The sequence below is a fragment of the Rhipicephalus microplus genome, unplaced genomic scaffold (genome assembly GCF_043290135.1).
Source record: "Rhipicephalus microplus isolate Deutch F79 unplaced genomic scaffold, USDA_Rmic scaffold_29, whole genome shotgun sequence".
NCBI lineage: Eukaryota > Metazoa > Arthropoda > Arachnida > Ixodida > Ixodidae > Rhipicephalus > Rhipicephalus microplus.
This window is the reverse complement of record NW_027464602.1, coordinates 4076510-4088595: the sequence shown is the minus strand read 5'-3', so window position 1 is coordinate 4088595 and position 12086 is coordinate 4076510. Positions and strand designations below refer to the sequence as shown.

The following is a 12086-nucleotide window of genomic DNA, read 5'->3' as shown; positions in this document are numbered from 1 at the left end:
AAACAAATGTGTTAAGAAGCTACCTAATGAGGAATTGAATTATCGGCATCTTTCTAATTGTCGTGATGCGGAAGCAAAATTACCTTTCAAATAAAATACATTACAAAACTACTAAATTAACATGCTAGCGATCACAAATGGTGGTTACATTGCAACACATTAATGCAGTGTTCTATGCAAGACCTAAAGAACTTATAAAGTTATTATTATCAATAGAGAAGCATTATTATACACACCAGCCCTGCTACAATCAATATATTTTTTTATTTGTCTGTATGCTCCAGCTGTGAATGGTGACATTGCAGTGTTGATGGTACACAAATGAGGTGACTACACCGTAATTTCACGTGCTCCACCTAAGCCACAGTATGGTGGCACAAAACACAATGTAACAGCAATTTTAGAACGAAATGTTTAAACATAAATAATAATCATAGCACTGTGAAAGTGTGGCGCTGTGTTTGTATCATGAACGCCTTGTGGAGATCGGCGAAATGCTGCTTGAGGCTCCGGCACCACTGTAAATTTGGAAGGTCACTGCCATAGAACTTATGTGTCCTTCATAGGCACCTGGAAATGAAAATAATTGGCACAAATAATGTCAGAGACACATGTTAGCACATTAGTTCACATGCACAAGAAATATAACACACAGAATGAAACTGAAAATGTAAGGCACACAATCCTTCAAGTTATGCATATGTGAATAATAGAAGGAATGAGTGTATAAATTAGTTCTGCCACATCAAAGAAAAAAGCATGCTTACCACAGTGAAAACAACTAGGTTGTCACGCTTTTCAATGGTAGAGATAATCGATTAATATGTCCGTATAAATTTATGATTTAAATGCTTCCTGCACAGTAAAACTTTATGAACTGCAAGTGAAATCTCTCAATGTACATTTAATAGTGTGTGCATGTACATCTGCTGCCTTTACACTATAGAGTTTGTGCACAAAATTGGCATCTTGAACAATTTTGAGAGTTAAACCTATGCAAGTTATGAAGGTTAAAATCACCATGAAAGCAAGCAGGACCAGGCAGGTGAAATCAAACATCTGTGGAAGCCAGATAACTATAACCGAACTGCACACATATAGGGGAGCAAGAGTAAAAGAAATTCAGCTGCTGACCCGCATGTCGCGGTATCAAACCCCGGCTCCATTTCCGATGGAGGCAGAAATGCTGTGGGCACGTGTGCTGATTTGGGTGTACGTTAAAGAACCCCAAGTGGTCGAAGTTTCCAGTGCCCTCCACTACGGCGTCTCTCATAATCATATCGTAGTTTTCGGACGTGAAACCCCACATATAAATCAAGAATAACAGAAATAAACTGCCAACAGAAAAGTTGTGTGCATGTGCTATCTGTAAGTGCTTACACCTTACTACATACAGCATGCTCATTCCATTTTAAATACCAATATTGAAAATAACTGCTCTATTAGGAATATAAAAGGTAAGGTAGAACTGAACGACCCTACAAAAAGTGACCCTATTATGACATCACGTTTTCTTATAACAAAATTGACTAAGACTCTGAAATATCATTATGCAAGAAAACATCTTCAAAAGAACAATCAAGTTTGAAGTCATATATTTTTAATATGGCTACTATGACTATAACCAGGAAATCGACCTCAACATGGCTAATGTTAGTTTTTAAGGCCTCTGTTCACTAGACAATGAACTATACCACAAAAAGCACAGCGTTCAGGCAAAGCACCACACAAAAAAAGAAAGCAGTCCGTTTTGTTATTATCTACAATGCCTTTAAAATGGTATTTTTACCTCTACTTCCCGCTTTTTATCAAAGTAACTGGTGTGAAACAAGTTAGCTGAAAATGCACTGTGCCTCCAAAACCTGTTGGTTGAATCTGAATTTTTAAAACATGGTGAAGCTTGCACTAAATTAGGCTCCACAAGCCTTGGAACAGCGAGACTGCATGACTCTTAGGACTACTTTGGTTACTTGTGTTTTGTTTCTGGGCCTAAGCATAAAGACAAGGGCTTAACTGAATTGCTGCTAACAAACAAATGCTTTCGAAATTGCCCGAGCGTCAAAGGATGCTCAGACATTTGTTGTTTTTCGCACTGGGCTATTCTACACCAAACATACAAACCATACTGCCTGGCGACCATCACAGATGTATAGTTTAAAAAATGATGGTAATTTACTCTCCTGAAAATAGCTATTTGCAGAAATGTTTTGAAGAGAAAAAAGTAGTGGTCACGTGGGTACCATCAGAATTTCGCAGAATGTCGTGCGGGTGTTATTTGTGAGAAAAATTTCGAAGTACCGCTTTTTCTTGCCATATCAAATTTGATCTACATATTAAGTAAAGGTGCTTCTTAAAGTATTTGAAGTCGAGTAACATTAGTGCAATTTTTCCGCTACATAGGCTTTGAAGAATTCAGCCAAACTGTTTATCGTTTGCATTTCTTGTATGGCAATACTGCACTTTGTATGAATATTTGAGCCACAAATACTCACTGCACAGAAGTTATATTTCACGAAAAAAAATAATGTTAGGTCCAGATTACAAATATCACTATATAATCGTTTTTGTCCACATTGAGATGCAACTTGAGCTGTGTGTTTGTCTAATTGAAAATTACTTTTATGTGTAAGTTGAAAGCAAATAAACAGTTCTTGTTACATGGCAAGTGTTATCATTACAATTTTTGTTTAAATAAGGAAAATGATTTTTGAAGTCTCCTATTGAGGGCCATGGAGAACTTCGGAACGGAAGCTGTCGTATATCAAATGCAGAGAACAGCCTTCATAAGAAAACTTCAAAAATTCATTTCTACTTTAAGACAAAGTGTAATCATATAACTTGCCATATAAAAAGAACTGCTTCCTTGCTTTTGATGTGGCAAAAAAATTGCACTAATATTACTGAGCTTCATGCACTACACACAATCACCTTTACTTAATACCTAGACCGAATTTGGTGTAAAAAGGCAGTATTTTTGAAACACTTTTTACTTTTTACAAACAACACCCAGACGACAACCTGGGAAGTCCAGAAGGCACCAACGTGGCCTAATATTTTGTTCTCTGCGATATATTTTAGCATTTTGCTGTTTTTAATACAGTAACCGAGCACATTTTTTTTTCAAAACACATTTAGTACGGTTGGCAAAATGGCTGGGATGTTTGATGTGTAATTGCTTCACTGCCAGCATTTATTCTTCCGAAGCTCAAGCTATCCCTTCTCTGTTACTGCCTCCCTCACATACAATGCCTGCATAGGAAAGAAAAAGAAAGGCAGGTCCGACAAAGTTCGCAAGGCAAGATATTTTCATGTTGGATAAATTCATTACCATAAACAGCAGCAAAACAACATTCATTTTGAGTAGTCCAAGACACAAGCTATATACCAGCATACTAAGAGCCAAGCACAAACTTTTCATTTGAACATGTGTGGTGATAGACAGGAAGCACTTATTGCAAGACTGATCAGTCTGTAATTAACTGAATGAAGTACAATGCACTGTTCAATCCAACACTTCATAAGCATCTTTGCTATAGCAAAGCCATGTGTCATTGATTCATGCACTAGATGGGACAATGCAAATGTAACAAAAAAGGTGAAAAAAGAAAACAAGAGAAAAAAAAAGAAGAAAAGGGGGATGCAAAGTAGGAGCAGTGTAGCACTACTTTTACTTTGCATCCCCCTTTTCTTTCTTCTTTTTTCTTCTTTTCTATCATTTATCTTTTTTTTGCTTCCCTTTGGAGGAGAGACCACTTTGTATCAGCGCAACCTAACTTGAAAAGAAGCAAGGGCTGCACTCTTCTGCGTTATAGGTATTTTTTTTCTCAGACAAACATTTCCAACAGGCACACACGCCTACAGCAAAAGATGATGTCATTACTGACCTTATTTAAACTAACACGCCAAGGATGACAATGTGACTTCTAAAAATTAGGTCCTCCTATCGCAACATCGGCCAGCCTGTCTGAGGCACTTCCACTGTTCACCCTGATTACTAGATGTTTCCATCTGTCGACTCACATCTTCATTTTGGATAACACTAAGACGAGCTTACATTGATGAATACCCACGAAAGTTTAGTGATGTATCATGTATGAGATTAAGCAACTCTGTTAAAAAATTATTGATAGCTTGCTTCCAGGCTTTTTATACTGTAGCCTAAAACTTCGTAATATCTTCTATGCACATGAACCAGATTGACAACGTAATGCACAACATGCTTAAGAATACTGCGAGGAACATGATAACAACAAAACGACCGGCCACCCAAATTTTTCGCTGTACATGTTTATAAAATGTTCATGTACACCCAAACAAGGTGCTTACGATACAAGCCGAAAAAACCTACAAGTAGGGCCTTGGAGCCTTCTGGAAGTAGACGTGTTGCATTTTTTCTGTGGAGGACTTTACACCCATAAGTAAGGAACAAAACTCCTATATAATGAAGAATGCTGGCAGCTATCAGTTATAGAAAAACCTAATGCAGCTAATCTTCCCCGACACATCTGTACATTTAGAGAGGTTACGTAGCTTCTGTGATTGTGGCAGTAACTCCAACAGGACCAGTGCGAAAATTGGCTAGACAAATGTCCAAACATGCCTGCCCGACTCCCTCTAGCCATCCCGGCTAAATCTGACACATGATTTCTTAACTGCTGGCTGGACAAAAACAAAACCACTGAAGCACTCACAATACACAGCATGAAGTTCCTCTAGAGTGGTCAACTTCGTCTTCTGCGATGAAAGAGCAGCACAGTGTACTGATAAGGCACTCCTTGCAATGGCTTTCAATGCCACACAGTGACCATGATGTTCCTGTCGAAGAGAGCTTCGGGAGCTTGGAGGGTGCTTGCTCTTTTTTGGGGGCTGCTGGTGCTCCTCGTTTTCTGCTCAAAGTCAACCTGCCCAAAGTTGTAGACAAGGCTTTAAGAGTTGTATATAATGATATGCAAATTTTCGCTGAACCCACATTTCCTCGTGGCACACTGAGCAATTTCTTATAAAACTTAAGGCCTCGCATATGCAAACATTTACAATCGATCCGAAGATGCACTCGACTCTAAAGGAGCAAGTTTGTTATGTAGTGTATATAAAGAAAGGTCATTCAGCACAACCACAACTACAGTTGCACACGAAAACGACATTTTACACGATCCTGTTTATTTACATGGTCCATTTTATTTTATTTACACGGCCCATTTTACACGGTCCTATTTTACACGATCTGGTCTGCATGAACTCTTGAACCGGGCACCATATAGATTGAAAGACACACACAGAGTTTGAGACAAACCTAGTTTCCCGTGGAGCATCTTCTTGCACTATAACAACACATCTCAATTTAGTTAGTTGGTCAGAACGAGGAGAAAACAGCTCGCACTTGAAAAGCACGTGCAGAAGGAATGACGCCTGCACCCTGTGCTCCCTGTACATTCTCGTTGAGGGTGCAGTTTTCACCTTATCCTTATGCAATTTCGCATTTATAACATTGTTCGCTGCATAATCTTTGTGGCATTAAAGTGTGTGATACCGTCATGTGTATCCCATGTAATTTATAAAAATAGAATACAAGATAGCTTGATTCAAAAATAACAAAGTGCATCCAGTGCCATGTCCTGTAGCCATTTTTTAGGCAAGTGGCAGAATGATTTATTCTTCAAAACATATCTTACTTGTAACCACTACAACAGCTAACTCGTGCACTGGCACATTCTGTTTGCCTCTTCAGATTATAAGGTACCTTTTTTACACCAGAAAGTCTTCAAGAAGAATAGAAGTGTTGTAATTGTGAAGAAAGAAAAGTAGAAGGAAAAAAGATAACCTGCCCTGTACAGGGACCGAGCCTGCGAACTTCGAATAACATGTCCGATGCTCTATCAACTGAGCTACCATGGCGGCTATCCCTCTTCCATTTTGTACGGTATATATGTGCATTTATACATGGAAGAGTCAGTCAGCGCTGCTTGTTACCATTATGGCAAGTGTGGCACACCTTTTTTTTGCCTACTGGCAATAACATTACGATTGCAATTACGTTACGATTACTTCCAATATCCCTATACTTCTTTGGCAGCATTATGCATCTGTCAGTTCTCGGAAAATCTGCTAGTCACAGGAGGTGGCAATGGTTCACCCTCCCACCTAAATGCATGTACTTGAACACATGCACAACTGATCAAAAAAAAAAAAAAAACAAGTCACACACCGCTAAGATTACTGAGATTCACTGTTTCAGATTCATGAGTAAAGGAAAGAACTATAAATTTAAGGGTTTGTTGTCTTTGTTGAACACATTATAATGAGAACTAGTAGAAAATGATGCCAAACAAATTGTAGGGGATGTTATCAAAAGTAACTTTAACAAAATTATGAAAAGAAAAGTGAACAAAAATGTAACTTCGCAAAGTTTCTTGACAATTGAATTGACATTACTTTTTATAACATCCCTATATTTTACTGGGTAATGTTGTCGGGTAATTCTCATTATTAGAGTTGTGAGTAGGCTGACAAAAAAAGCATATGGCATTGATACTTCTTTTGAACACCTAATAGATTGAGGACCTTAAAAGAGCGGAAGCTATTTTGAGTAGACCAGAATATTTAGTTGGAGCGAAAAAAAAAAACGTACACACACTTTTACCAGGCTTTTTAACACATTTTGAGACATAAAAGTATGCTGCCAGTAATGTTAAGTACCATTACTTTTGTCACACTATGCACTGTAGCAGGTGTAGTTAGAGTGGTGATAGTGAAGGATTAATCAAGCACGCCACCAACTGTGTTCACATCAATGGTCGCGTATTTTAAAAATAAACCTGCTGTATAATAAAAAAAAGTTTCGAGCATTTATGTTTTTATCCAAATCAAGTTAAACCGACTGGGTAAGCAAACCATTTGCATAAAATCAAAAGGCATAAAGTGATTCATGTATTATAACTATGTGAACAAATTTTAGCAACGCAAGGCAAAGTTACAACAGTTCTGTTAAAAACCCCTCTCATTATAACATGCATGAAAAGCACCACACCAGAATATTTTACAGTGCATGTAATATCGAGACTACTAGACGGTCTATTGACCTTTTAGAAGAAGGGTATCTCCTTCACGTTCAAGGGGCAACCACTTAGCCTTTTCCTGAGCTTTTCTGTGAATATTTCCTGAATTTCAGATATCATTAGGATTGATTTAGAGTGAACAGATTTTGCTTACGCATTGAAACCTAGTTCTGTATGTAACTGCAATTATGGGTGCCAAACCACCTCCAATTAATTTTTAACATTTAACTCATTTTTTAACTGCAGCAGCACAACTAGCTGTGGGTGCCCAAAAAGTAGCTAGAAACAATACCTTTACCTCTTTGAGCCTTTCGGAAGTGTTCAGCTTCTCAGTGCTCACCTTACAACATTTTTTTTTAAATACGTGTTTGTGTGCCCACTACTCTTGCTCCTTGTACAGTGAGGAGGAGCACATGGCAAGAAGAGACAAGAAGCATTGCGAAAAAAAGCGAAATAAGCGAGGACCTCTTTTGTATCGTACAATGTGTGTAACATTACTATTGCGACAACATATAGACAAATTATCACGGCTATGCATCCATTGTAGAGTCATACACAGCTGCAACACCACGACTAAATTTCAACCTTGTGTTGGTTTAGTATCCCTTTATAGTGGCAAGCTAATGATATCTGCATTTGTTTGGCACACATTGAGATGCAGCGAAATGTGATATGGTAATCTCATTTAGAATGCACGTCATGTGGCTTCATTGTATATGTGGCCACAAGTAACTCTGGTTGCAAAGCAATATGGCAGAGCCTAAACAGACGTCACCGACCACTCCAATCTGAACTTGCCTTTGCTACTTTCCCATTATCATCCCAGCAAAAAATGAATAATTGAATCTGCTACAGGTATGTGCTAGCTTATGCTAAGGACCAAGTTTGAAGGGTGTGTTGTCATTATTGAGATCAGTTATTTGTTCAAGAACACTTGCTGTCAAACACAAATACATTGCTGTCGAAGCATCAAGACTCAAATATAAAGCAAAAAGAAGTGTCTCTTTAAAAATTACAGGCCACAAGGTGCAAGATAAATATTTGATATACTTGGGATGTAAGGCATGCACAAGAGGTGCTGCCATATTATACTTTTTCTTGTGTTGAAACCTGCTTGCTTTACTCACCCAACACATCTGTAAAGATGCCGTGAAAACACCAAGGAGCTGATGCAGCAAGGTTGAACACATGTCCAGGGATTCCACCATTCCTAAGCAGCCCTACAGCCTCCACAGTCCTGCAACCATTTGTAAGAAAAATATAGTTCTACCCAAAGTTCTTGGTTTACAGACACACATGCAAGACGCATAACCACTCTATAGGAAGTTTGCATGATAATGCGCTGGGTAGCAAAACGGATGCCAATATCAAGTATCCCGGCCTGCCGCTTCTTTCTTCCCGTTCTTAATTAATCAATCCATGGTTAATAAATGTTACCCCAATGTGAAGTGTACTGGCAGTCCGGTGAAGAATTGCAATGTATTTCAAACACAGTCCAATTCATGGCAAGTAAGCATCCAATAGCGTTTTGTCAGCTGTTCAAGAAAACAGCATGAAGTTTAGCTAAAACCCAAGTTTTTTATAAACACCATTCAAATTGATATAAAAGTTGTGAGCATTATGTGAAGGAACACGGATTAATCTTTAATCAATGATTTCTTATAATGTACTGATATGAATGCAACTAACTGAATATGAAACGATAATTTTTGCTTGAGAATTTAGAGTTATGAACACTATCGCACTTGCCAGCTGCATCTTGTCCAAAACAGCAGCAAGATAGGCTAGCTTCTGTGGGTGAGCAGTAATGAGCAGTGCAAAGTAACAACAAGAAACACCAGTAACAACAGTATGGAGCAAGCACAGACTGCCAACTGTATAACTTACTGCACAAAAGTTCGCCTGAATATCAGTCAGACAACTCGTGCAAATGAAGGTCCAGTTGGGAATGAACAAGTTACGAAATCAACAATGCCTGCTTTCACTAACAGGACCCTCATTCACATAAAGTATGCAGCGATAGGCCCCTACCGAGGTACGTCACAGCATGATGTCACTGGCACATGTAAAAGGTGTGGCTGGAAAAACACTCCCGCTGGTGGCTCAGCCCGGTACAGTCGTGCGGTGTTTGGGGCAAGCTTTAATTTTTCAAAGCTTACACTTCACGTTACAATGTCGACATTAGCTGTAGTATGTGTCAGCAAACATCTAGCTGTGTGGTAAAATATTTGCCACGCTGTCTGTTTATCTTGAAGAAGTGAACACACGTGGTGGCCTGTGCGAGGAACAGTGGCATAGTCTTCAAAAATGTGCACTGTTGATTGCGGCATGTAGTGTGCATTGAAAGGTATTGAGAATATTGGTTCAACAGAGAATATTGTGTGTGGTGTGTGCAGTGTCAATAACAATGTGTCTTGTTTGCGAAGACGTTAGCACTCATGGCAGGGACCGGTCGATGAAAAAACTTGATTCGACATTTTAGTCAAGGTAAATATGCACTTGACGCGACCATCTGCGAGTGGGTACATCTCAGTGTTTGCGCTATGTGCAAAAAAAAATTGCATGGTCACCGGGCTGGAAGATACCATTTGCTGAAGCTGCATGTATGAATCGCCCCGACGAGTACGCAAGCCCAATAAAGGTATAACTCGTTTTATCGAAGGCCTCATATGTCTTCATGTAATAAGCAGAGATTCTTGTTTCACATATACTCAGTACCTTTACCGCTCGATATTCATGAAGTGACAATGCAAACAAGTTTGTGTGTTAGGTCCTAAGGGAGCAATGTAAATATGCAAATAAGTTGTAGGTGTCAGATGCAGCGATGTAACTGCGCAAAAGATTATGTATATATTAGGCTACAGGTTTAGAATCGCATACATCTCAGTGGTCTATCAGGAATGTCACAAACAACTTCCTTGCCAACCAGCCCTTGCACAGAGGGAGGGAATGGCTGGCACGGCGCTCGAAGTGACGTCACACTATTTGCAAACATAGAGAGGTTTCTTACTTAGGCAACATTTTGCAGAATATATTTTTTAGATGCAAGACTGTACTCGTCCACAATAATCATACTGATGTCTTTTGTTGTTACTTTGTGCTGTGAATTACTAGGCATTTAGTCACCATGATCTTTAAAAGCTAATTTCAGTGTTCTCTCTCATATTGCTGACAACTGTGTTGTTGCATAAATTGGGCAAGAAAGCAACACAGAAAGGCTGTCACAATAAATACACCAACATGGGTATTCTCCTGCAAACAAAAGTCGGCACTCCTCCTGTCATTACCCGTCTTCCTTCTCTCTTTGCCTTGTTTGTGCTGAAACAGCCAAACACCTGATGAGTTAGATGAGAAATATTAACGCATCAAAACTATAAGTGCTTCCATCAGCAACTACACAACAGCATGATAACCGCACCCCTGCCACACAGCAGCGAAACATATTTTGAACATGCTGGCAGTGTATTATTTTATAAAAAGCAACTCTGGCAGATTACAAAATCTCACATTGTGCATGCAAGTTTTCTTCAAAGTCAGGCGTACAATGTAGGTGCTGGCCGGTACATTATTAGTTACAAGCAGAAGCGTCTTGCAGGTACACATGCAGATTGCACGAACACCTCTCTCTCTACACTAGGCACACACATTATATCTTTTAACAAGCACACGCCCCTGTTTAGGGGCATAATAACGCTCTACCGTGAACGTATGCTAATCAACCCACTTAGGCGGTTGGCTAGGTGAATCGAGCCAAGTTACGAGTTGTATCGCCCGCGAACGTAAACAAAATGCTGCTTTCCATCAAATGGCACTGCAGGCTTCGTTTAATCAACAACGTAGCAAGCGCCGTGTGCGTCTTCCTCACTACACTGCACATATGAAAAAATCGATCACCATACACATGCATGTTGCCGCAGTTGTCTCGAATTAGCTCCAGTAAGGCCGCGCCGATGCGCCATGGCTCTGCTAGCGTTAGCCTTGTCAAAGCGAATCGGCAACCGCACTCGCAAAGGCGCGTAAGGTTGCCGTTTCACGACGCCTCGTTCGAGTTCAGCAACACACACTTGCACTGAGTGGCATACTTGGTCTACATAAAAAAGTGTCCACCTTACCTTTAGTTTCTTTCACACTGTCCCGAGGGAAGCAACCACAGGCGTCAGCCGTCACCTCGGAGTCCTTCGAGCGCCCGCCCAACCCGCCGATTGCTTGGACGACTCGCACTTAATCCGCACTCGAACAACCGCGGGAATAGGGCGCAATCTTAGCACATCACACGAACGAGGAACGGCGCTTCCTTGCGTAAATTTAACATTTCGTGCTCTCGTGTGTAGCAGCGCGAACACAGGAGAGAGCTACCCACGGAGACAAAGACAAACAACATGTGGCTTTAGCTGTGAATGGATTTGGCTTGGATATCTGTGTGAGGGAAAAAAAAAACATCTGTCGCTGCTATAAACTAAAAAAATGTATGTTATCTGGCAAAATAACTTTAAAAGTAATAAACGGTTATTCAAAAAACAAGTTACAACTTATGAATATTTTCGCAGGTTTTTGTTTTGTTTTTGTTCTAGCAGACGACAGCCTCCTACTGCTTCTACGACAGACGTAGTGCGGTTTCACGTTCGGTGCGTGTCGCCGACACAAAGCTCTACAGTAGTGATATCAGAGTTATCAATTCTCAATGAATAATAGGATGGCTACAAAGCAGTAACATTTTGATATAGTGCAGTACGCAATCTTTCAAGGTATGACATTTCTTTGCTCTGAAGCAAATCGAAGCAAGCGGGCCGGCGCAATCAGCTGATGTCGTCACTACGCGAGGCATGGTCGTGCGCAATAACGTCGCGCCCCGCGCTCGATTTGTCATCAAGCGATAGAGCTACTAAGTGGAATACAGCTAGATGCAGGGATTAATGGCGTATCACTCTAATTCCCTGTGGTGGCCGACTCAATCGCAAGAGAGCCCCGGGAAACAACCTTCAACTGCTCAAGCTTGTGTGTGGATGTAAAAATACTTGTTTTCATCCGCGG

At 40.0% G+C, this 12086-nt stretch overlaps 1 long non-coding RNA gene across 2 annotated transcripts; it reads right to left on the bottom strand.

The window, feature by feature from the left end:
* Positions 1-245: 245 nt before the first annotated feature.
* LOC142786734 (uncharacterized) lies at positions 246-11483 on the bottom strand. Of its 2 annotated transcripts, XR_012889143.1 has the most exons (4): positions 11168-11483; positions 8183-8292; positions 4692-4901; positions 246-570 (listed from the first exon to the last, which is right to left on the bottom strand). It is a non-coding gene; the product is annotated as an uncharacterized LOC142786734 (long non-coding RNA). The 2 variants fall into 2 exon arrangements; XR_012889142.1 differs by lacking the exon at positions 11168-11483 and having other exon boundaries at positions 8183-10076.
* Positions 11484-12086: the final 603 nt, after the last annotated feature.